This window comes from Mustela nivalis, assembly GCF_964662115.1.
Source record: "Mustela nivalis genome assembly, chromosome: 2".
Lineage (NCBI taxonomy): Eukaryota > Metazoa > Chordata > Mammalia > Carnivora > Mustelidae > Mustela > Mustela nivalis.
This window is the reverse complement of record NC_139021.1, coordinates 122741210-122754404: the sequence shown is the minus strand read 5'-3', so window position 1 is coordinate 122754404 and position 13195 is coordinate 122741210. Positions and strand designations below refer to the sequence as shown.

Here is a 13195-nt window from a genome sequence, read left to right as displayed (position 1 = left end):
AAATGATACTTAGTTGTTGAAAGTGCAGCTTGGCATCTTTTTCCACTCACCATTTTAATCTCTCGTAGCACATTAACCAAAAACAAACAAACAAACCAAAAAAAAAAAAAAAAAAACCAAAACCAAAAAACAAACCACTGAACAAAGAGCATTTGAGAGAAAGAATAGCTAACTTTAAACACACAGAGAGAAAAAACTTGGGGGTGGAGCAGGAGTGTCGGCACTCACCACGAACTCGTGTAGAACAGGCCATTCACGCTCGCCACTGAAAGTCGCTACCCATTCACTGCCGACTTGGAGGGCGTGGAATCCACTCTCCCCTGGTTAGAAGTAATCTAACTCTCCTTCTCAGGGCAGTCCTCACCAACTCAAAACAAAGTAGATAAATCTCGTCTGGGAACTTGCACCTGGAGGCTGCTTTCGGCAAGTCTCTGGGAGAAAGAAGGTTCAGGAAGCCCAGCAATGGGGATCACACCAACTGCACACATCTCACCAGGGCTGGGAGGGTGAGGAGGAGGGGCAACTTCCGGCTTTGACTCCCACACACTCCCACCTGTAGTGCTTGAATACATGGATGAGAAAAGGTGGCCTTGTTGTCTCCCATGAAAACCAAGAGTCACGTTGTAGTCCTCTGCCCCCAAGGAACAGGTCTTAATTTTGTATTCTGGCAAAACTTCAGATAAAATGAAGTCACAGAAAAGAGCTCAAAGATGCCATAGCTTCTCGTTGGCTCTTTCTGGCCACAGCTTAAAAGAGATACCCATGAGGCCTCCTTAATTGGACTCTCTTGGGATGATTGAACCTTAAAGAGGAAGCAAATGAGTAACAGGTTTAGTTTTTGTTTTTAAATAATATGCAGTCACCAAGAAAGAACTGCAATTCAATTTAATCCCATTAATTATCTGGAAGGCTTGTTAAAGTAAGATTTATCCAGAACCCTCGGGTTCTTATATGGTCTGGTAAATCTGCTGATAGATACAAAAACCATGTCTTCATTCAAAGAAATAAATGCCAAAGTGTGATATTTCGGGCTTTGACAGTTAGTGGGAGAGGTCCTGTGACAGCCCCCGACTTCACCCCTTGACAGGCTTTTGATTCAATCCGTGTGAGACAAGCATTGCTGGTGGAGAGCGCTGATGATGCAGCTGCCAGCGATGTAAACGTGTCTTGGTCATTTGTAGGCTATGTATACAACCCGGGTTGGTTTACAGACAACAAAAAGACCAAAAATTAATTTATAGCTGTGGGATAAAAATGTAATTAAGAAGATTTTTTAAATCTGTCATTCCCAAGCACAGCAGCCACCCCAGCGGTGTCTGGCTTACAGTTGCCAAGGGATCTGCTGCTTGTGTCTTGGGCCGTGTGGGTGGGCGTTAAGGATCCCATATGGTACGATGCTCATTTCTGCATTCGAAGCAGACAGCAGGTGGACTGCCTTCTGACCGTCTAACAGGCAAAACCACTACAAATTCCAAAATCTGGTGGGCAATGTAAAGCCTTGAGTGGAAGGGCACTGAAGGAGAAATTAGCACTTCCTATATGATGATGATAACACTCTAATGGTAGAGTATTTGAAAGTATTTTTAAAATGCAGTCCCCATAGAAAAGAGGAGGAAGGAGAAAGTCTGCTCTGCTCAGTACCTTGAAATCATGGGTAAGTGTGGGGAGGCAAAGTAAACTATTTGCCATGTGAACTGACTGGTCTGGGAGCAAAAGATTATTATATAGGTTTGACTAAAAAAACAAAATCAAACGAAGTTTTTGACACAATCCCCAACTGGAATATTAGAATGAGACCTCTATGCAAAGGATGCTGCCAACCTCTGAAAAAGTGTTCAGATGGGTGGGTTGAGTGAAAGTAGAAGAAAAGACAGTGCTCCTTGTTCCCTACAGTGTGTGCCTGTAATAATCCAGAAAGATGGGACACCTGGGTGGCTTAGTTGGTTAAGCGTCTGCCTTTGGCTCAAGTCCTGATTCCAGGGTCCTGGGATCGAGTCCTGGATCTGACTCCCAGCTCAGCACAGAGCCTGCTTCCCCTTTTGCCCCTTCCCTCTACTCGTGCTCTCTCACTTTCTCTCAAATAAATAAATAAAATCTTAAAAAAAAAAAAAGCACTAGGAGTATCTTTTGTTCTAATGTTTGGTCTTTGACCCCATACCTAACACAGGGCTCCTAAATCCCTTGGAATTTTCTAGGTGAATGTTTTTTGTTCCAAGGAAGGGACTCTTGATGGGCTCTTGAATGGATAGTTAGTCACCAGAAAGACCAAGCCATGATAAGAAGCTTAGAATTTTGTGTCCCACCCCACTTTCTCCAGATAAGGGAGAAGGGCTGAAAATGGAGTTAATGATCAATCATTCCTCACCTGTGGAAGCCTCCGTAAAAATCCCAAAAGCATGGGGTGTGAAGAGCACATAGAGGTCCTGGAAGAGTGGGCATGGAAACGCCATGCTCCTTCCTACATACCTTGTCCTACACATGCCTCTCCTTCATCTGGATGTCCATCGGCATCTTTTATCATATTTTTTATAATAAACTGATAACCAGGAAGTAAGCTGTTTTCCTGAGTTCTGTGAGCCACTCTAGCAAATTAATTGAACCCAAGGAGGGGGTTGTGAGAAGTTCTGGTTTGGAGCGTGTGGGTCAAGTACAGGTGACAACCTGGGCTTTCAAGTGGTGTGTGAGGTAGTGTCGGGACAGTTGCAGGGTTGAGCCCTTAACGTGTAAGATCTGATTCTACCTCCAGGTGGATAGCGTCCCAACTAGTTAAATTACAGGACATCCAGGTGATATTGCAGAGAACTGCTTGGTGAAGGAAAACTCCCACACAGCTGTGTCAGAGGTGTTGTGAGTGAGGCAGCAACCTGAGAGGAAAAGAGAATCGTAAGAGGAAGACAGGTTTTCTTTATACCTCCTTTGGGGAAAATATAAGGGAAGGGGGCAATAGCTCCATTATGAAGATGGATTTTTGACTGGCTAAATACTTCCTTGGAAGTCTTTCAAAACCAGAAGACAGTAACGTGGTTTCTTCCACCCCCTCAGAACAGCCCTCTGCTATCTCACAGTGGGTTATGAGAAAGATCTCTTATAGAAAGTATAGAAACTACATTTTCTTTGCACATCTAGATGAAATGTACAAATCACTGTATAATAAGTACCATTATTATCGCCCCCTTTTACAGGTGAAGAAATTGAGGCATAGAAAGAGTAAGTAAATTTCTCAAAGTCAGTGATGGGGTGAGGATTTGAAATCAAGCACTCAAGATATAGAACTCACACTCTTAACCCCTAGACTGTGTATTCTCAAAACCTTCCTCTTGTATGTTATACATTTTAAAGCGCTTCCTACATAGGTTGCTATTAATTTGACCAAGAACAACTCTGAAATTACATTGTTTGATGATAAAAGAACTTATTTACATAAATTGTGCATATATTCTTATACATAGAGAATTATCTTTCATGATATTCATGAGGAGATGGAGAATTGTTGACCCTGGGTTGTAGAACTTGGAATGATTTTTAAATTTTTCTCTATTCTTTCTTGTTCAATTGAAATTTTTATAAGATTATGGCTTTGCATTACAAGTAGGAAATACAGTGAGGCTTGTATTAATAAGGAGAGAATTGGCTTCACTACAATAATAAATCTCAAAAACTCAGTGGCTTAACACATGCAATTTTCTTTTCTGCTGCAGATTGGGCAGCTTCCTTTTGAATCATAACTCAGCAATTGGATCTACTTCTTACAGTTCCACAACTTCAATCAATCCTTGGTTTCTAGAGTCATAGAGGAAAAGGATAAAGGAGAATGAAGAATTTATACCTGCTCTTAAATGCCTCCATTGGCCCAGAACCAATCATGTGACCTCACTTAAACTATAAGGGGGGGGGGCGCCTGTGGCTCAGTGGGTTAAGCCGCTGCCTTCGGCTCAGGTCATGATCTCAGGGTCCTAGGATGGAGTCCCGCATCGGGCTCTCTGCTCAGTGGGGAGCCTGCTTCTCTCTCTCTCTCTCTCTCTCTGCCAGCCTCTCTACCTACCTGTGATCTCTCTCTGTCAAATGAATAAATAAAATCTTTAAAAAAAAAAAAAAAACTGTAAGAGGAAGCGTAGTCTATCCTGTGCCCTAGAAGGAAGGAACTGGACAAAGGAAGCACAAGTAGTCTCTATCATAATGTGAATTTCACTGTAAGAACTTAATAAAAGAGCATGGCCTCCAGAGTCAGGCTGTCTGGGTTCGTATCCCAGCTTAGGCACTGACTGACTATGTGACTTTGAGGAAGTTATTCAACTTCATTGTGCCTATTTCCTCATCTCTCCAATGAGGAAAGCAGTATTGCTGTGCAGGTTAGATGAGGTTGTATGTTGACAAGCACAGTAGATTGTTCACAGAGATGACTATGCCTGCCCATTTGCACCATGATTTTTCCTCTCCCCCCATAAAAGCATACAGTTTATTACCCTACCCTTGGATCTGGGTCTACCTGTAATTTGCTTTGATAGATAGAATGTCATGGAAGTGATATGTGGCATTTCTAAGTCTAGAATCCAATGATCCTTGCAGCTTCTGCTCTTACTTCTTGGAATTCTGCCCTGGAACCTCCAGATGAAGAAGCCTGGCCTGGCTACTAGAGGATAAGAGGTCAGTGAAGGAGAGACAAGCTGTCCTAGCGGTGGGTCCTTATACCAAGCCGCTTACAGCTACCACCAATTGCGAGACATAGGAGAGGGGACAAGTTAGGTTATCAGAGCTGCCAGATTAATTTGCAGCCACATGCATAACACAAGCAAGAAAAGCAGAAAAACCATTCAGCGAAGTCCATCCCAAATTGCTGACTCACAGAATCATGAGTAAATAAAAGGGTTGTTGTTTTAAGCTACTAAGTTTAGCACAGAGTCTGTCACAGCTTCATCACACTGCTTAACACCGTACCTGGCACATAATAAGTATTTTAATAAATGTCAAATGGTGTTATCACTTCTTCATCTAATTTTAATCTCATAACATTTATAAAAGGCAACAGAGATTTCTAATCTCATTTCATAGGTGAGGAAATGAAGGCTCAAAGGTGGTAAATAATTTGTCTGGTATCACAGAGTCCTTAAGGTGTCAACTGAGCATTTCAGATTTGACCTTGTAAATCCTTCTCCAGTGAAGGCCTATTCTCCACAAATAAATCCTTTTATGAATAGGAATAGGAACCACAGTGGAATATCTGCTCCTACGGTTTTTAATTTACTAATTTCCCAGCAAAGAACATAATCAGGCACCCAGTACCCTAGTATTTCTTTTTTATTTTATGATTTTATTTATTTATTTGAGAGAGAGAGAGAGAGCACAAGCTGGAGAGGGGAGGGACCAGAGAGAGAAGCAGACTCCCCACTGTGCAGGAAGCCCAACAGGGGGCTAGATCCCAGGACCCTGGGATAATGACCTGAGCTGAAGGCAGACTCTTAACCAACTGAGCCACCCAGGCACCTCCCCCCCCCCCCGCCTTGTTAATGACCTTTAGTACCTGTAGCATCAGATTGAACTTTAGAGAAAGGTAAGTAGTTTTTTTAATGGCAAAAAAAAAAAAAAAAACCTAGTTGTTGTTTTGTTTGCTTTGTTTTGTTTTGTTTTGGAGAAGACTTGAAAAAGATGATCTCTTTGAAATCAGAAATGAGATTTGTAGGACATCCATCAACAGTGATCAAAATTCCCTGAGAATGAGTTCTATTACCTTAGTGATAGACCCCACTGACCTGTCAATCCAAAGTATCTACAACTTTCAAAATCTACTAGTTCCTCACCAATACCTGCAACCATATTTTTGGTCATGCATGCATTTCCATGATTTTTAAAAGTTCTTGCTCTCTCCCAGGTGAAGGATGAGTTCTATTCCATTGAGCCAACAGAGATCTATTTCCTCCACATGTAAATATTTCTAATCCTCCTAACTCTGCCAAAGTAGACCTGCAAATATAGCTAATTCATCTCTTCCATTCATTCCCTATGGACTTTACCTTCCAACTCTACCTGAAGTACAACACTGCTCACTATCTCAGCTATTACAACCCCTTGTCTAAGATATCAATGTCTTTAACTTGAACTAGCAGTAGCCTCTAATTGCTTCCATTCTCTCTAGAACAGTAACTTTTTGCAATGATGGAAATGGTCTATGCCTACACTTCCAGTGGAAGTATTCTATGCCTACACTTCCAATACAGCTGCCAGTAACCACATATAGCTATTTTAAATGTGTCTGGTGTAACTTAGGAACTAAATTTTATTTCATTTTAATTGATTTAAATTTGAATAACCACATAAGACTAGTGGCTACTATATTGGATGACACAGATAAAGGGCATGAGTCTAATTATGTAACTTGCCTGTTAAAAATCCTCCACTACAATTAAGATAAAATACAAAGTTTCTGCCTGGCTTACAAGGTCTCTCATGACCTGGCCCTACCTACCCTCTTCCCCTAGGTCAGTGCAAGGACCTTCTTCATGTCTCTTGAATACATCAAGTTCACCCTCTCTGACATCTGTTCTTCCTTCTTCAGTGGGTCTTCACATAATTGACTCCTTCTTCTCATTCCGGTCTCACTACTCAAAAGTTACTTCTTCAGAGCACTTTCTCTAGTCATCAACCCTAAAGTCTGCCCTAAATCCTATTCCATTCAACACATTATAAATCACATGTTTATAGCATTTATCATTAACTGAAACTATCTCACAAGTGTATTTATTTCCACGTAATTGTTTCTAGCTTTGATTGTGTCCTCCATCAGAAAAAAAGGGCTACCTGGGCGCCTGGGTGGCTCAGTAGGTTAAGCCACTGCCTTCGGCTCAGGTCATGATCTCAGGGTCCTGGGATCAAGTCCCGCATCGGGCTCTCTGCTCAGCAGGGAGCCCGCTTCCCTTTCTCTCTCTCTGCCTGCCTCTCCATCTACTTGTGATTTCTCTCTGTCAAATAAATAAATAAAATCTTAAAAAAAAAAAGAAAAGAAAAAAAGGGCTACCAAATGCAAAGACTTGGCTTATTTATCACCATCCTAGTGTCTTGATGAATCAGGGAATCTGGGCTCTTGAGGTGAGAGCCCAATGATAATACCAGTGGCATAGTGTTTCTTTGACTATTACATGTTGGGGGTATTACATGTTGTTTTTCCTCTGACTTAGCACTTACTGAGTGCAGCCAGCATGTCCTGAAAAAACAAGAACAGAAACAAAACACAACCTGGTGGATGAGCTTAGACCTACTCTGAGAATGTAGGAGAGCTACAGAAAGCATTTAGCCTTTCTTTCTCTTTCTCTGTAAGATTCTGACTCTCTCTTCTAACTAGTGGCTAAAGAAAAACCTCTGGTGAGAGTGAAATCATGAACAGTCTCCCACTTTCTCTCATCTCTCGGAATACAGTGAATGTGAATCAAAGATCTCAAGAAGAATGTTCAAAAGCTTGCTGCTCAGACACCAACCTTTGAGAGAAGCTATGGATTGATGGCTGCCTGTGAGGAGGTCTCCAGAAACTGCAGCAATTTTCCAGGTGAGCTCATGATGCTGGTAATGAGACACTGCTGACACTCACAGCTACGCTTGAACTCCAACTCTGGCACTGACTCCCCTGGAAGCTCTCTGATTTCCTGGACGATCTTTCACAGGGATGTACCACACTTACCAAATTTTGCCTCATCTAAAAAACCCAGAGTAGGGCACAGAGGGTGGTCACAGTGGTCGCAGTAGGCAATGGCAGGTGGCAATGGCAGAATTTTGTCTACCAGAGTGTTTAGCCTGATTGGCAAGGGAGCCATTTCCACCTCAGTGTGTGTTGGAGCACATGGAGATGTCCTGAAGAGTGAAAACTATGCTCTCCTGAATTACGTTGACTGGTATGACTACTCTCTGCTCTATGTGGCCCACGTCAAGAACTTCTCTGCCAGCCAGAGGAGAAGAGGTCTTGAAAGAAAGGAGAAGGGTCCCTGGAGTGGCCTATCCATTGATGAAAAAGTTGAATGGTACTGCATCAAATTCAATGAGAGCTTTACTGAAATGAAGAGGAACACGAATGAGTGGAAGACAGTTGGGGGCATGTTCTTCATCAGCTTTGCCGTTCTCATTCTGATTTGGGAGAAGCACTATGTGTATGGCCCCATCCCGCACACCTTTAAAGAGGAGTGGGTGGCCAAGCCACCAAGAGGATGCTCGACACAAAGGTCAGCCTGATTCAGGGCTTCTCAGCCAAGTGGGACTATGACGAATGAGTAGAAGAACTAGGAGCCCACCACTCACTTATCTGAACCTCACCTTATTCTGCCACCTCCATGCAGCTCAGCATCTTCACTGGAAACCATTGCGTTGTAGCACCAGCACTAATAAATGAGCAGTCTATGTGGGGAAAAAATAAAAAAATTAAAAACCCAGACTAAAGATGAAACAAAATAAAGCCTAGCAATTTGGTATTTTAGTCATGTTCTTTCATGTGTCTTTACCTATAAGGCAGGTTCACACAGAGTGGTCATGAACTGGTTAAACAGCAGAATTCCTGACTTCTTCTGTAATCAGCGAGAAATGTCTGAGAGAGTTTCACAGAATTAGGACTTTGGTGCAGAGAGGAAAACATTGTAAGTCAAGGATTCATTCACTCATTCATCAACTCCTCCATTCATTCATTTCCTGCAATAAAGATTTAGGAAGCTCCTGCTATGTGTCAATAACTCTGCAGAGCTGTGGGGAAACAGAGATGAAAGCAAGGTAACCAGTGGTTTTTGACCTGAGACAATTCTCTGCCACATTTTTGATAAGAGACCAGCCCTTCCCCAGCATGGCAGCACTGGCCAACTGCAGTGCTCCATTCCCCTGGCCTTAGTGACTTTCCTTTCAAGAATTTTCTTCTGGGACTAATAGCAAAGACTGTCATTTACCACTGGGGACACCATTCTGAAAACCTAGTACCATCATAGCCAAAAGATTCATCATGTGGGGGAACAATGTCTGCAGTAGGAGTGAAGGAAGCCACTACACAGCCTGAAGCAGTGTGAGGCGTAAAGGAAGAGAAGATGAGAGAAGAGTACGGAGAGGAAGGAAGACAGGGAAAGAGTAAGGGGAGTAAGAGTAAAACCACTTGGTATTATTTTCTGCCTGGATCATCACGCCAGATACCAGCACCATTCCTCCCTTTAAAAAAAAAAATCAATTTCATAATCCCCAGATAATCAATATTGTTCTCCTCCCATACATTTCTTTTTTCTTACAATGGTTTCAATTACCTGCAAATGAGAGAATTTAGATGAAACCAGAGAATTTGAGGAGGTCTCTGTAGTAGCAGAGCAATCATATTTATAACCATGAAACAAATGTGACATAGGCATAAGTACAATATACAGTCATGGCAGAAAAGGGAGAAGAATCAGCTCCGCCAGGGCTTGGTTTATTCTTTTGGGGGGCATGTTGCCTTGTACTGAGTAAATGCTAAGTCATTGGAAAAACATCATGCAGTTGCCCTGTCACTCAAGAAAGGCTTTGTGACACTGAAGTTAAGTCTGGAAGAGCATATAGCTGCCAAGCTGACAAACTGGGAAAAGGCAAATGGAATAAAATTAGAAAAAAATAGACCTGATAAAAATGAAACAGAAAAGAAAGGAAAAAATATATTTATTTATTTAAAAAAAGGAAGAGAAAAAAGAAAAAAAGACCTATGGTTCACTAGATGCCCTTGGTATGGCAGATTCTTTGCTATGACAAATTCTTTGCTACTTCTAGTGAGAGGTGGGGTCTAATTCCTCCACTCTGGATTGGTCTTAGTGACTTGCCTCATTAATAAAATATGGTAGAAATTATATTCTGGGATTCTTAGGTCATAAACAGTTGTGGTTTTATGTCACTGAGTTTTGAGATGGTTTGTTATGTAGCAATACATAAGCAAACAATATAACGAAAGCAATTAGCGTAAGAGGAGAGTGGTTTTTGTGCTGGAGATAAGGCCTCCAAAATGGTCAGATCCTAGAGGTACATGCAAAGAGCTGGATTTTATCGTGTCAGTATGGAGGATCCATTAAACACTTGCATTCGAGCATAATCATTCCGATGACATAATGGAGACTGGATTGGAAGGGAACCAATCTAGAATTGGTGGAGTTAACTGCAGTCATCTAGGTATGAGATGTGCGGACCTGCCCTCAGATATCAGGAAGGGGGACTGAGAGAAGAATCCGTTACAGGACGTGATGGAGGCAGCAATAGGGCACTAATTGAATGAGAAACATAAAGGAGAGAGGTAACTATCAAGGTTTGGGTGACTGAAATGGACATTACCAGGTTAGAAACTATACAAGGATGAAATGATTTGGACAGAGTGATGAAGAGTTCAGTTTTTGACACCATGAACTTGGGAAATCTGAACAGAGATAGCTACTAAACACTTAGTTCACAGCTGCAGGAAATGATTATTCAGGGGTGCCTGGGTGGCCCAGTGGGTTAAGCCTCTGCCTTTGGCTCAGGTCATGATCTCAGGGTCCTGGGATCAAGTCCCATATCTGACTCTCTGCTCAGCAGGGAGCCTGCTTCCTCCTCTCTCTCTGCCTGCCTCTCTGCCTACTTGTGATCTCTCCCTGTCAAATAAATAAATAAAATCTTTTTAAAAATTTTTTTAAATGATTATTCATATGTTTTGTTTAGCATCTGTCTTTCCCGGCTAGATTTTAAACAGACTATTTTTGTCTTATTGACCTTTAAATACCCAACACCTGACAGTGTACTAGAACACAGCCAATCTTCAAAGAGTGTTTGTTCAACTAACGAATGAATGAAATGATGTCCAGCACAGTAGCTCTCAACTTCAAATAAATAGAGGAATTACATGGACAGCTTTCAAAGCCACTGATACCTGGGTCCCCCTGCCCTTTCTGATTAAATTGGTCTTGGTTGCAGCCTTGTGATTAAGATTTTTCAGAATCCCCAGCTGACTCTGATGAACAGTAGATAGTGGATGTGTGAATCTGGATATGATCTGCATATAAACAGCTATGACCTTAAAGTTGTTCCTGTCCCAGCAAAAAGCTAAAGTGGACTATAAAACTTCCCAATACAAAATTACTTCCTATAAGTTCTATCTACAAAACAGAGCCGAGGAACAAAAAAAAAAAAAAAAAAAAAGGAGCCCTTACCAAGGGTATGGGAGTCAGCAGCCGACATTTTGCCAGTAAAGAAACTAAACCTCCTTAAGTTTTAAAGTTACATGGAATTATGCAGTTGATAATTAAAAACAGCATTAGCCAGACTCATAGAAAACTATAGAATATGGTTTTGGATGTCAAAAAATACCATCAATCAACTGAAAGAGAACGCACAGAAAATATTTACAAAACTCTATCTGGTAAGGAACTTGTATCCAGAATATGTAAAGAAATCTTATAACTCAATATTAACACAAATAACCTAATTTTAAAATAAGGAAACAGTTTTAACTATCATATGTATGACAACAACTTCTTCATCTGTAATCCAATCCAGATCTTTCTCTTGAGCTCTAGCCTCATATGTCCAACATTGCAGGCCATCTCCAGTAGGATGGCTGATAGGGCTCTAAAGATCCAAAGAATCCAAACTCCAAAGATCCAAAACTGAATTCATCATGGGCTCCCACCCAACTGTCCAACTCCTAACCTTAAGAGTTATTTTCTGTGCCATCCCTTCTCTCATCTTCTGTACCTAATCAATGACTGAGTCCTACCCGGTTACTCTTAAAATGATTCAATTCTATCTAATGCCACTGCCTCTATCTGCCTCTGTGCATAAGCTCACCTTTTGTTCTTCCTTTGCACCTGGTAAACTTCCGCTGGTTGATCTTTAAGGTTCAACTCAGTCACCATGTCTTCATGAAAGACTTTCCTGATGTTCCCACCTCTACGCCATGAGGCTGAGGTGGTGCCCCTTCTCTGGGTTTCTAGATACTGTTATCCTTTAAGGCACTCTTTGGCCCCTTATAATAGGTTATCTTTATCAGTCTCCTCCACTAGACTAAAAATTCCCTGAAGACAGAGAATGTGTTGTTCATTGTGGGCTTCCATTACACATAGCATCTCAGGCCTGCTACAAAGTTATTGTTGAACTCAACTTGAAGGATGACTGGAAACAAAGCCCACATTAGAGCATGCAGGAGCTCTTTCATAAAAATTTACTCAAGGGGCACCTGGGTGGCTCAGTGGGTTAAAGCCTCTGTCTTTGGCGCAGGTCATGATCCCAGGGTCCTGGGATCGAGCCCCGCATCAGGCTCTCTGCTCAACACGGGGGCCTGCTTCCTCCTCTCTCTCTCTGCCTGCCTCTCTGCCTACTCATGATCTCTGTCAAATAAATAAACAAGGGTGCCTGGGTGGCTCAGTGGGTTAAGCCGATGCCTTCGGCTCAGGTCATGATCCCAGGGTCCTGGGATCGAGCCCCGCATCGGGCTCTCTGCTCAGCAGGGAGCCTGCTTCCTCCTCTCTCTCTCTGCCTGCCTCTCCAACTACTTGTGATTTCTCTCTGTCAAATAAATAAATTTAAAAAAATCTTTAAAATAAATAAATAAACAAAATCTTTTAAAAAAATTTTTAAAAAGTTTACTCAAAGTATATTCCATGAAATACTATTTCCTTGGAAGTAAGAGGAAATTAAGTTCTATGGTCAAGTATATATGGGAAAAAACATTGTATCTTCCTTTTAAAGATTATTGAATGGGCATCTGGATGGTTAAGCATCTGACTCCTTGGTTGATTAAGCCTCTGACTCCTGATCTGAGGGTTGTTAGTTAGAATTAGGCACCTGGGTGGCTCAGTGGGTTAAAGTCTCTGACTTCAGCTCAGGTTGTGATCCTAGGATCCTAGGATCAGGCCCCAAGTCTGGCTCTCTGCTCAGCGGGGAGCCTGCTTCCTTCTCTTTCTCTCTACCTGCCTCTCTGCCTACTTGTGATCTCTGTTAAATTAAAAAAAAAATCTTTAAAAATAAAAAAATAAAATAAAATTCTAAAAAAGGATTGTTGAAGATTCATAATGTTTTCTAACATATCAAATACTATGAGAAGCCTTGCAACACAGAAGTCCTTTTAATTTTGCGATCTGGTTTCCCAAGCAGATTGAACATGGGTTCATTTTAATATGCTGTGGAATGAATAGCCTACAGATTTCTTTTATTTTTATTTTTTTAAATTTTATTTATTTATTTGACAGAGAGAGAT

The 13195-nt window shown here is 41.5% G+C and overlaps 1 long non-coding RNA gene and 1 pseudogene across 4 annotated transcripts in view; one reads left to right on the top strand and one right to left on the bottom strand.

The window, feature by feature from the left end:
• Window positions 1-8342, bottom strand: part of LOC309860105 — a 74050-nt gene extending 65708 nt beyond the window's left edge. The window contains exon 1 of one of the 3 annotated variants that reach the window (XR_014309150.1): window positions 8293-8342. This is a non-coding gene — a long non-coding RNA (uncharacterized lncRNA). Of the gene's footprint in view, window positions 1-224; window positions 522-8292 lie in introns of those variants that run through there. The other 2 variants (XR_014309151.1, XR_014309152.1) reach the window with 2 other exon arrangements.
• Window positions 7735-8249, top strand: LOC309858746 (cytochrome c oxidase subunit 4 isoform 1, mitochondrial pseudogene; annotated as a pseudogene). Its single transcript has one exon. The product of its transcript is annotated as a cytochrome c oxidase subunit 4 isoform 1, mitochondrial pseudogene (transcript).
• Window positions 8343-13195: the final 4853 nt, after the last annotated feature.